The sequence below is a fragment of the Somniosus microcephalus genome, unplaced genomic scaffold, assembly GCF_052327205.1.
Source record: "Somniosus microcephalus isolate GS21.2 unplaced genomic scaffold, FLI_Smic_1.0 unresolved_chr5, whole genome shotgun sequence".
In the NCBI taxonomy this organism is placed as follows: domain Eukaryota; kingdom Metazoa; phylum Chordata; class Chondrichthyes; order Squaliformes; family Somniosidae; genus Somniosus; species Somniosus microcephalus.
This window is the reverse complement of record NW_028225183.1, coordinates 48,292,811-48,304,400: the sequence shown is the minus strand read 5'-3', so window position 1 is coordinate 48,304,400 and position 11,590 is coordinate 48,292,811. Positions and strand designations below refer to the sequence as shown.

General features: G+C 44.4%; 1 long non-coding RNA gene across 1 annotated transcript; it reads right to left on the bottom strand.

Annotated features, from left to right (window-relative positions):
• Positions 1-250: 250 nt before the first annotated feature.
• On the bottom strand, positions 251-11,149 carry LOC147088170 (uncharacterized). Its single transcript, XR_015075446.1, has 4 exons — positions 11,005-11,149; positions 10,693-10,769; positions 962-1,128; positions 251-793 (listed from the first exon to the last, which is right to left on the bottom strand). It is a non-coding gene; the product is annotated as an uncharacterized LOC147088170 (long non-coding RNA).
• Between the last annotated feature and the right edge of the window lie 441 nt (positions 11,150-11,590).

Here is an 11,590-nt window from a genome sequence, read left to right as displayed (position 1 = left end):
CCGCTCTACCCACCCCTCTCTCTCTCCCCCCTCCCCCACATCCTCTTTCTCCCCACTCCCCCACATCCTCTTTCTCCCCCTCCCCCCCTCTCTCTCTCCCCCTCCCCCCACCCTCTCTCTCTCCCCTCCGCCCACCCTCTCTCTCTCCCCTCCGCCCACCCTCTCTCCCCTCCCCCACCCTCTCTCTCTCCCCTCTCCCTCCTTGCCTCTCTCCCTCCCTGCCCCTCTCCCTCTCCTCCCTCCCTATTTCTCTGTCTCTCTTACGTCTGTTCCCCTCTGCTGCTCTCCGTTTATCTTCTACCATTTTTTGTGTCCGAGCTCGCCGGCCGCTCAGGCTCTGTATGGAAATCATCTTGGCGCCGGTGCCTGATTTGCTACTCCAGGCCCCGCCGTCCGCCCGCTCTCCGGGGCAAGGTAAAAGCCGGGCTCCGGCCCCACACCCACACCACCAAGGAAAAGCACCCGGGGAACCCGCCCGCCGCCCAATGTGAAGAAAGACCCTCCTCACCTGTCACGGAGCTGAAGTCTCCGAAAGCGGCCACGGTGGCCCGGGCCTCTTCCCCCGCACATTCAGGAGGCGCGGGGAAGAGAGAGAGGCAGACCCGGTGGGGGGAGAGTTAGACGCCGGCGCATCAGCCTTTACTAAGATGGCGGCGGTAGCGGTGCTCGGCTGAGGCCCGCCCCTCCAGCCTTCTCAAAGATGGCAGCGATCGGGGGCCGCTTGTTGACTGGGGCCGGGAGGTGCCTAGCTCGGGCGTGGGTGTGGAGGAGAGGCCGAGGCTTCGAGGCCTACCTGGAAAAATGGGGAAAGGTAGGAAAATTAATGAGATTAGATAAAAGATTTAGAAAGTAATTAACTTTTTAAAAAACAATATGTGTTTTAAAAGCAACTTTATTTTTAAAGACGCAGAAAGCGTGAAAAAGAAATGAAAAGTTTGGAATCAAGATGGCGGCGACTCACCTCGGCTCAGAACGATAAGGCCCGCCCACACACGCACCGATTGGTCGACCGTCAAGTCACCGAAGCGTAGGATTGGTCAATCGTACCATCACTCAACTGTAGGAGGGCCCGACCGCACGTGCCAGGCACCCGGCGTACGATTGGTCGACCTCGACGTCACTCTATTGCTAATGAGCGGATAATGAGATGCTAATGAGCGGAATTTTGAACGTTTTTTGGACACCGCGGGCGCAATTTTGTCCGGCCGAAACGTAAATATGCTTACGACCGTTTTGTAATCGTAAGCTTTATTTTGATGTAACGCACGCGTAGGAATGCTCTATAACTTGAGTGTATAGCCGGACAGACACACACCGAAGGACAGACAGACAGACAAACAGACAGACAGACAGACAGATGTATCCGTTTATATATATAGATATATTCAATAATCTGAACAGCAAACTCACTGCTGTGTATGTCGATCTAAATTTCTAAATGTTTAACAGACATTGACCGTTCTATGACCGAAATTGCCTGAGGGTCACTTCTAATCAGGACATTTCCAGCTTAACAACTGTAGGGATTTAATATTAAAACACAGCTGGGATAATTGTGATCAACAGGTCAGTTTCTTCAGACAGTAAATAACCCTTTCACAGATACAATGGGTGGCTCTGAAACGAGCCTTTATGTTATTAGATTAAATCTTTTCCCCTTTACTTGCTCTTGCGGGGCCCAGCCCTGAATTTCTTCGGCAGAAGCACCGCCTGGAACCTAGGCAGTTCAGCAATGATCTTAGTGAATGGTGCAGCAAACTCGATGGCCTTATGGCATGCTCCTGTTAGTCTCTGGTATGTGAGCGTTGTTTTTTTTCTTCAGTTTCTGATTTGGGTTTTATTACACACCCTGACAGCATCTGGGATCTAAGTGTCTGTTTCACTCTATATCTGTCAGTTTCTGGCATGTGAATGTGGGAATTACTCTGTACCTGTCAGTTTCTGGTATGTTATTTTGGCTTTATTCTGTACTTGTCAGTTTCTGGTATGTCATTGTGATTTTATTCTGTAATTGCCGGTTTCTGATATGTAAGTGTGGGTTTCCATCTGTTCCTGACATTTTCTGTATGTTAGTGTGGTTTTTATTCAGTATCTGCTAGTTTCTGGGATGTGAGTATGGATTTTACCCTGCATCTGTCAGTCTCAGGTTTGTGAGTGTATGTTTTCTTCTCTATCTGTCTGTCTCTGGGATGTGAGTGTGGGTTTTACTCTGTATCTGTCTGTCTCTGGGATGTGAGTGTGGGATTTACTCTGTATCTGTCCGTCTCTGGGATGTGAGTGTGGGGTTTTACTCTGTATCTGTCTGTCTCTGGGATGTGAGTGTGGAATTTATTCTGTAGCTTTCAGTCTCTGGGATGTAAGTGCATGTTTCACTCAGAATCTCTCAGTATCTGTGATGTGATTGTGTATTTTACTCAGTATCTGTCTGTTTCTGGGATGTGAGTGTGGGTTCCACTTGTTTTTGTCAGTCTCTGGAATGTGAGTGTGGGTTTTATGCTGTATCTGTTAGATTAATGTATGTGAGTGTGTATTTTACTCAGTATCTGTCTGTTTCTGGAATGTGAGTTTGGGTTTTACTCTGTATCTGTTAGATTATTGTAAGTGAGTGTGTATTTTATTCAGCATCTGTCTGTTTCTGGGATGTGAGTGTGGGTTTTGCTATGATTGTTAGTCTCTATACAAATGTTCTGGCTAATCTGGATGTCTGGGGAACCCGCGTAGGCTGCTCACCGGCTCTTCAGTGGAAGAAACCATGCATGTGCCAAAACTTGAATGGGCCGCACACCCAGTTAAAGGGGCTGCACACCCAAAATAATAGAGGGAACATTGTTCTGTACCTGTCAGTTTGTTGTATTTGAATGGGGTTTTCTTATACATCTGGCAATCTCTGGAACGTGTGTGTGGGATTTATGCTATAACTGTCAGTTTATCTTATATGGGTGTGTGCTTATTTGGTACCTATCAATTTCTGGGTTGGGAGTGTGGAGTTTAGTTTCTATCTGTCAGTTTGTGGTATGAGTGTGGGTTTAACTCTGCATTTGTCAGTTTCTGGGTTCTGAGTGTGGGTTTGACTCTGCATCTGTAATTTTCTGGGGTGTGAGTGTGGGTTTGAATCGACATCTCTCAGTCTCTGGTATGTGAATGTGTGTTTTATTCTGCACCTCTCACTCTCTTTTATGGGAGTATTTACTTTGTTCTGCATCAGTCTGTCTCTCGTATGTTAGTCTGGGTTTTACTCTGTATCTGTTAGTCTGTGGTATGTGAATGTAGGATTTACACTGTATCTGTTAGTCACTGGTATGTGAGTGTGGGTTTTACTCTGTATTTGTTTGTCTCTGGTATGTGACTTTGTGTTTTACTCTGTATCTGTTAGGCTCTGCTATGTGAGTGTTGGTTTTACACTGTCTTTTAGTCTCTGGTATGTGAATATGGATTTTATTCTGTATCTGCTATTGTCTGGTATGTGAGTGTAGGTTTTACACTGTATCTGTTAGTCTCCAGTATGTGAGTGTGGGTTTTACTCTGTATTTGTTAGTCTCGGGTATGTGATTGTAGGTTTAACTCAGTATCTGTTAGTCTCTGGTATGTGAATGTGGATTTTACTCTGTATCTGTTAGTCTCTGGTATGTGAGTGTGTGTTTTACTCGGGATCTGTTAGTCTCTGGTAAGTGAGTGTGGCTTTTACTCTGCATCTGTTAGTCTCTGGTATGTGAGTGTAGGTTTTACTCTGTATCTGTTAGTCTCTGGTATGTGACTGTGGATTTTACTCTGTATCTGTTAGTCTCTGGTATGTGAGTGTGTGTTTTACTCTGTATCTGTTAGTCTCTGATATGTGAGTGTTGGTTTTATTCTATAGCAAGTGTTCCCTTTAAGCAGCAGGTCCTGTACAGCAGATCCTATGATGTTCTAATGGCAACAACTGCACATGCATGTTAATCTGAATGGGTCATGCAGCCCCCACAATAAATAATCTCTGGGAATTGAGTGTGGGTTTTACTCTGTATCTGTCTGTCTCTGGGATTTAAGTGTGGATTTCACACTGTATCAGTCAATCTCTGGGAGGTGAGTGTGATATTTACTCTATATCTGTATGTCTCTGGTATGTGACTGTGGGCTTTATTCTGTACCTTTCAATTTATTCGATGTGTGTGTGGCTTTCTCTCTGTCCCTGACAGTCTCTGATGTGTGAGTGCGGGTTTCATTGTGTATTGTTCTGTCTCTGGTAGCTGAGTGTGGGTTTTATTCTGTATTAATCTGACATTAAGATTAACATGCATGTGTGTGTGTGTGTTTTTTACTTTATAGGATTGAAAATATGTAATTTTTTTTGAAGGTGAAAGCCGAGTAAAAGTTCGTATTCAGAGGGATTTGTGTGTCCTTCTACATGAATCACAGAAAGTAAACAGCAATCAATTGGGAATTAAATTTTATATTTGCCCTTATTGCAAGTGGTTGGAGTATAAGTGTATGGTAGTGTTGGTTCAATTTTATAGGTCTGGGATGAGCAGAAATTTATTCCCTCGGAGGGTTATAAATCTTCTCAAATCTACCCCAGAGGTCTGCGGATGCTCAGTCGGTGGGTATATTCACAGAAATCACAGAAATCACAGAAACCTCACAGTACAGATAGAGGCCATTTCGGCCCATCGAGCCTGCACCGACACATATCCCACCCGATCCCCGTAACCCCTACACCAACACATATCCCACCCTATCCCCGTAACCCCATGTATTTAATCCCCCTAATACTAAGGGTCAATTTTTATCATGGCCAATCAACCTAACCCCGCACATCTTTGGACTGTGGGAGGAAACCGGAGCACCCGGAGAAAACCCACGCAAACACGGGGAGAATGTGCAAACTCCACACAGACAGTCACCCGAGGCCGGATTCGAACCCGGGTCCCTGGCGCTGTGAGGCAACAGTGCTAACCACTATGCCACCGTGCTGCCCTCAAGATTGAGATATGTAGATTTTTGGGCACTTAGCATATCAACGGAATCAATTTCTGCTAATTACATCTGGGGTTCTCTCTAACTGTCAATCCCCGGTGTCTGAGTGTATGTTTACTCTGTGTCTCTCAGTCTTTGGTTTGTGAACGTGGGTTCTACTCTATACCCGTCACGTGGGTTCTACTCTATACCCGTCATTTTCTGGTATATTAGTATAGATTTATCTGTACCAGACATATTTATGATATGTGAATATTCGTTTTACTTTCCAAGTTCATTTGAATTTCGAGCAGGGGTTGGCCATTATGCCCCTCGAGCCTGCTCCGATATTCAATAAGATCATGGCTGACCTTCGAACTCAACTCGGATTTCCTGTCCTTTCCCGATCTCTCTTAATTCCTCCGCAGTACAAGAATCTATATCAGCCTTAAACATAATCAACGACTGGGCATCCACAGCTCTTTGGGGCAGCGAATTCCAAATATTCGCAACCCGCTGAGTGAAGAAATTCCTCCATATCTGAGTCTTAAAAGGCCAGCCATTTTTCTGGAGCCTTTGCCCCATAGTTCTAGATTCTCCTGTGAGGGGAAACAATCTCTTTACCTGCCAGTTTCTGCTAAATTGTGGGTGGCTTTTCATTGTACCTGTCAGTTTCTGGTATGGAAGAGAGCTTTTCACCCTGTACCTGTCAATTACTCGTAATTGCGTATGGGCTTTACTCTGTATCTGCCAGTTTCTGTCGTGCGAGTGTTTGTTTTGTTCTGTATCTGTCAATCTCTGATACATGACCTTCCCCTGCAGTATCCATAGCACTGTTTGTGACCTGAAATCTTCTCTCTTTTTTCATCCCCATTTTTTATGTTGTTTTAAAACTCATTTTTATTTCTATGGGAGACGCATGGAATTCCATGGAAGATCAAAGTATTTTGTCAGTTGCAATGGACATTTCTTTTTCTCTTAAAATCCTACTGCAATGTTCCATAAGTCAGTTCTGACCTGCGAGGGGTATTAAAAGTATCTCGGCTGCGATGGCAGGGAATCGAACCCAGGTCAACTGCTTAGAAGGCATCTATGTTCACCACTGTACCACCATCGCTCACATCATAATTAATATATTTACGGACTTCTTTGGCCCCTAAGTGGGCCAAGTGAGAGACACAGCAATCATTTAAATCAGAACATCAGCACTATGTTGAGGCACTTTCCCTCCAATTAAAAATGGCCACTGTGAATTGTTATATCGCTAAGATTGAGCCCTCACCCCATTTATTATTTTTAAATCTTTTATAGGTTAAAAAATAATAATCCACATTGCTGGAAGGCATTAAACTGCGATAGGGAGACCTAAACTGTATCAAACATATCAAAGTTTGCAGGTGATACTAAGATGGGAGGGAAAGTAGTGAGTGAGGAGGACATAAAAAACCTGCAAGGGGACATCGACAGGCTAAGTAAGTGGGCAGAAATTTGGCAGATGGAATACAATACTGGAAAGTGTGAGGTTATGCACTTTGGCAGGAAAAATCGGAGAGCAAGTTATTATCTTAATGGCTAGAAACTGGAAAGTACTGAAGTACAAAGGGATCTGGGGGTCCTGGTGCACGAAACTCAAAAGGTTAGTCTGCAGGTGCAGCAAGTGATTAAGAAGGCCAATGGAATGTTGGCTTTCATTGCTAGGGGGATAGAATATAAAAATAGGGAGGTATTGCTTCAGTTGTACAAAGTTTTGGTGAGACCGCAACTGGAATACTGCGTACAGTTTTGGTGTCCATACTTAAGAAAGGACATACTTGCTCTCGAGTCAGTACAAAGAAGGTTCACTCGGTTAATCCCGGGGATGAGGGGATGGACATATGAGGAGAGGTTGAGTAGATTGGGAATCTACTCATTGGAGTTCAGAAGAATGAGGCGATCTTATTGAAACATATAAGATTGTGAAGGGGTTGGATCGGGTGGATGCGGGGAAGATGTTCCCGATGATGGGTGAAACTAGAACTAGGGGGCATAGTCTTAGAATAAGGGGCTGCTCTTTCAAAACTGAGATGAGGAGGAACTACTTCACTCAGAGGGTGGTAGGTCCATGGAATATGCTGCCCCAAAAAGCAGTAGAAGCTACATCATTACATAAATTTAAAACAGAAATAGACAGTTTCCTAGAAGTAAAGGGAATTAAAGGTTAGAGGGAGCGGGCAGGAATTTGGACATGAGTCTAGGTTCAGATCGGTCATGGCCCTGTGGGCAGCGGAGCGGGCCCAGGGGCCGTGTAGCCTGATCCTGCTCCTATTTCGTGTGTCTAATTCTGTTAGATTCAGGAGATGGTTCTGTGATAGTGGATTGGCTGTTAGGCTCAGTTCAGCCATGATCTTATTGAATGGCGGAGCAGGCTCGAGGGGCCGATTGGCCTACTCCTGCTCCTATTTCTTATGTTCTTATGCATCAACAGGAGCCTGGTTGCGATGCCGCGAATTCGAACCCCAATCAACTCGCTCGAAAGAGCAGCTACAATCACCACTCTCCAACCATCACTCTAATTTTAAAATGGAATCCTCTGTATTTACAGATCGGACGCAATGGATCATTGGAGCTTTAGTCAGGACGAGTAAAAGACTTTGCAATCATTTCAATCTGAACATAAACAAGGTGTTCAGATTATTTCTCTCCAATTCAAAATAGTTACTGATGAATGGTTATCTTGTTGCACTCCTAGCTGGCGGCCAGGAGATGGCACCAAACTCTAATAGTTTGGAGTGTGCGGATTGTGTCCACACATCCAGAGCGCTGTGAGTCTGGTGGTGCCCGGGGAGCTGGCCAGCACGGCGTGTCGGAAGGGACAATGCCGGTGGCCATTGCAAATAAATTTCACAATGCCCTGAGAAAGCATTAAGCAAAGCAACGGCTCTTTTAAGAGGAAACCACACCATTAATTTCGTCGAATTATCCATTCGGGATATTGTCCTTTTAATGAATCAGAGAAAGGTACAGCACATTTGTTTGTGGCTTTACTCTGCCACTGTCATTTACTGCTATGTGAGTGTGGGTTTAACTCTGTACCTGTCTGTATCTGGAATGTGAGTGTGTGATTTAATCTGTACCTGTTGTTTTCTGGTAAGTGAGTGAACATTTTTCTTCGTATCTGTCAGTGTCTTGATGTGAGAGTGTGTGTTTCAGTCTACATGTCCACCTCTGGTATGGAAGTGTGTTTTTTATTTTGTACCTGTTATTTTCTTGCATGGAAGAGAGGCTTTTCTCTGTACTTCTCAAGCTCTGGTATGTGTGCGTGGGTTATACCCTCGATTTCTGATTCTCTGTTATGTGACAGTTCATTTAATCTAAGTCAGCCAGTGTCTGATATAATACTGTGGGTTTTACTCTACTTGTCAGTTTCTGATACGTGAGTGTGGCTTTTCTGCTGTAACGCTCGGGTACTGATATGTGAGTGTGGGTGTTTCTCTGTACCTGTCAGTGTCTAGTATGTGAGTACAGGCTTTATTCTGTACCTCTTGATTTCTGATATGAGAGTGTGGGGTTTACTCTTTATCATTCACTCTCTGGCATTTGAATGTAAGTTTAATTTTGCATCTGTCTGCCTCTGGTATGTGAGTTTGGGTTTTACTCTTTGTGTCAGTTTCTGATATGTGAGAGTGGCTTTTACTCTGCACCCGTCAATATCTTGTATGTGAATGTGGATGTTGCTTTGTACCTTTCAGTGTCTAATGTGTGAGTGTCTGTTTCACTCTGCCTGTAAGTTTGTGACATCGTAGTGTGGTTATCACACTGTAACTCTCAAATTCTGAAATTAGAGTTTGAGTTTAACTATCTTTATTTCACTCTATGGTGTGTGAGTGTGGGTTTTCCTCTGCATCTCTCGGTCTCTTGTATGTGAACTTGGCTTTTACTCAAAACCATCAAATTTGTGAATTTATTCCATATCAGTCAGTTTCTGATTTATCAGAGTGGGGTTTCCTATCTTCCTGTCAATGTCTGCTATGGAAGAGAAGGTTTACTCATAATCTGTCAGTTTCTCGATTATGAATGTGGGTTTTGAGTCTGCATCTATCAGTCTCTGATGTGTGATATTCACTCTGTATCTATCAGGCTCTGATATGTGAGTTTCACTCTGTATCCATCGGTCTCTGGTATGTGAGTATGCGCCTTACACTGTATCTGTCAGTTTCTGTTATGGAAGTCTGGTTATATTCTATACCGGTCTTGTTCTGATATATGAGAGTGGGTCTTACTCTATACCTGTCAGTTTCTGCTCAGAGATTGGGTTTTCTGTTGTACCTGTCAGTTTCTGGTATGCTGGTTGGGTTTTAGGCTTCACCTGTCAGTCTCTGCGATGTGAGTGTGGGCTTTTCCATATCTGTCAGTCTCTACAAATACAGAGTAAAGTCCATACTCACATCTCAGTTACAGATGTGTCAGTGTTGATTTTACCCTGTACCTGTTGTGTCAGTCTCAGGTACGGTAAGTGAATGTGATTCTTCTTAATCTATTATTCTCTGTGTCTCTCGGTCTCTGGTAATGTTTGTGAATGTGAGATTATTTCTGTATCTGGTAAGTTTCTGCTACTGTTTGCGAGTGTGGTGTTGATTATGTATCTGTTACACTGGTAATGTGAGTGAGTGGGAGATTCGTTATGTAATTGGCAGTCTCATGTACTGGACTATTCTTGCTGTGTGTGACTTTTGGACTCCATTCCTTCTCCACCTTATGTAGGCCAATGCTAGTTTGATTTTATCTGTGACTGTCTCAGGAGGAGGTTTCGTTCAGTCCATTACCTCTGATTGTCTGGTCTTGTATGTTGGCTGTTGGGTTTGATAGTCTGTGTACAGCCAGCAGTGTGGATTGACACCGTATCAGTGTCTATCTGTTCGTGTGTGTGAGTAAAGGAGTGAAAATATATCTGCCTGTCAGAGCGATATGTTTGGACTTTGAAACAACATCTTATTCTACTGCTGCAAGTGACTGTGAGATTCATAATGTATCTCTGGGAATTCGGATCACTGTGGGACTGATTGCTTCTGCTGCCTGTGATAATAGGATTGAGGGCAGTTCTGTGTCTCTGTGTTCTGTGTGTGAGAAGGAGCTTTCTGACTGTCCCTTGTGTTCCGGATGGAGGAAAGATCACACTTATTTTGGCTCGTTGTAGTAGTTTGCTATGAGATTAATACAAGAACAATATAAGTTATAATATATGGATTGGTGTCGCTAGAATATAAAAATAAAGTTATATTAATGTGTTTGTTTGTAATGAAGTAATGTATCTTCAGAGGGGAAATCGCGATACAAACATTGTCTGACCTCACTGCAGTACAGCGGCACGCAGATTCTCCACGCCAGGTGTGTAGGACGGTTCCATAATAATTATCAGCATCCAGACACAACCCAAACCCAGCTCTGGACCATGAATGGGACCATCCGATTGGCACAGTCCAGGTTTATATCTCCCAGTCCCAAGTGACTATATATAAAATTCTGGATCGCTTCCTGCAAGATAGCCAGAGGTACCTGGTCTGTACAAATAATTGTTTTCAGTCTATTGAAACCGAGTTGAGGGCCTGTGTAGATAAAAGACTGCCACAGGACCCGTATCCATATGAATTTGACAGAGTGTATCCATATGTATTTGCCGGAGCGACAATGTATCTTTCGATCACCAGCAACACCTTTCTGGAGAACACAACGCACCGAAACAAAATAACCGATCATTGAAATGTATTCTTTCACACTTCTCACCTGGTGCCTGCAATAGATGCACTTTGTGAAACTCCTCACATCCTCACAGTCAGGCTGTGTTTCCACTGTTCTCTGTCCTAGAACAACAGACATGGTGAGATTGCAAATGATTCAGGAACATTCACTCCTGATTTGGGGGAAGAAAGCAGCAATGATTTGAAAGAGCGAGGTGATGTACTTTCTCTGTCACCTTACACTGTACACAGAGCCCGAGAAAGGCCTCACCCTTCCCCCTACTCTCTCCATGTTCCGGAACTGGTTCCCGCTCCAATCTGTCTCTTACAAAGAGCCCCCGGTTGCCGCTAAACTTACCCCGACTCAAAGCCCATCTGTGGACACAGTCCCAATGCGATGTGCTGCTGTGAGGAGGCTGCTGTTTGCTCCCTTACTCGGGCCCGTGATATCTCCGCTCCCTGATGTGTTCAGCGATCATCAGCCGAGCACAGAGGAAACGCCCCCTGCTGGCAGAGCTGGGGGAGGGGAGCTCGCAGGACACTTCCTGTCACTTTAAACACTGTGTGGAGAGGGGGAGGAGCAGGCAAGTGTTTATCACGCATGCTCAGACCTGTCTTCCTGAACATCAAATTAAATAAAGCAACAACAACAACAACTTAAATCTATATAGCGCCTTTAACGCAATATATCGTCCCAATCAGCTTCACAGGAGCGTTACCAAAGAAACATTGACACCGAGACAGATAAGGAGATATTAGGAGAGTAGGAAGTGACTCTGGACACACGTCAGTTGCAGCGGGTGAGTGCGAGAGCGACGCGAATCCTGTCCCTTAGAGCGATTTGTTCCCCCAATACTGTATGGAACAATGGACAGGAACAGGCTCTGTCAATCTCAGACACTGAACTGCTGGTGAGTGGTGTTAGATCCGTGGTTCAGTGGATA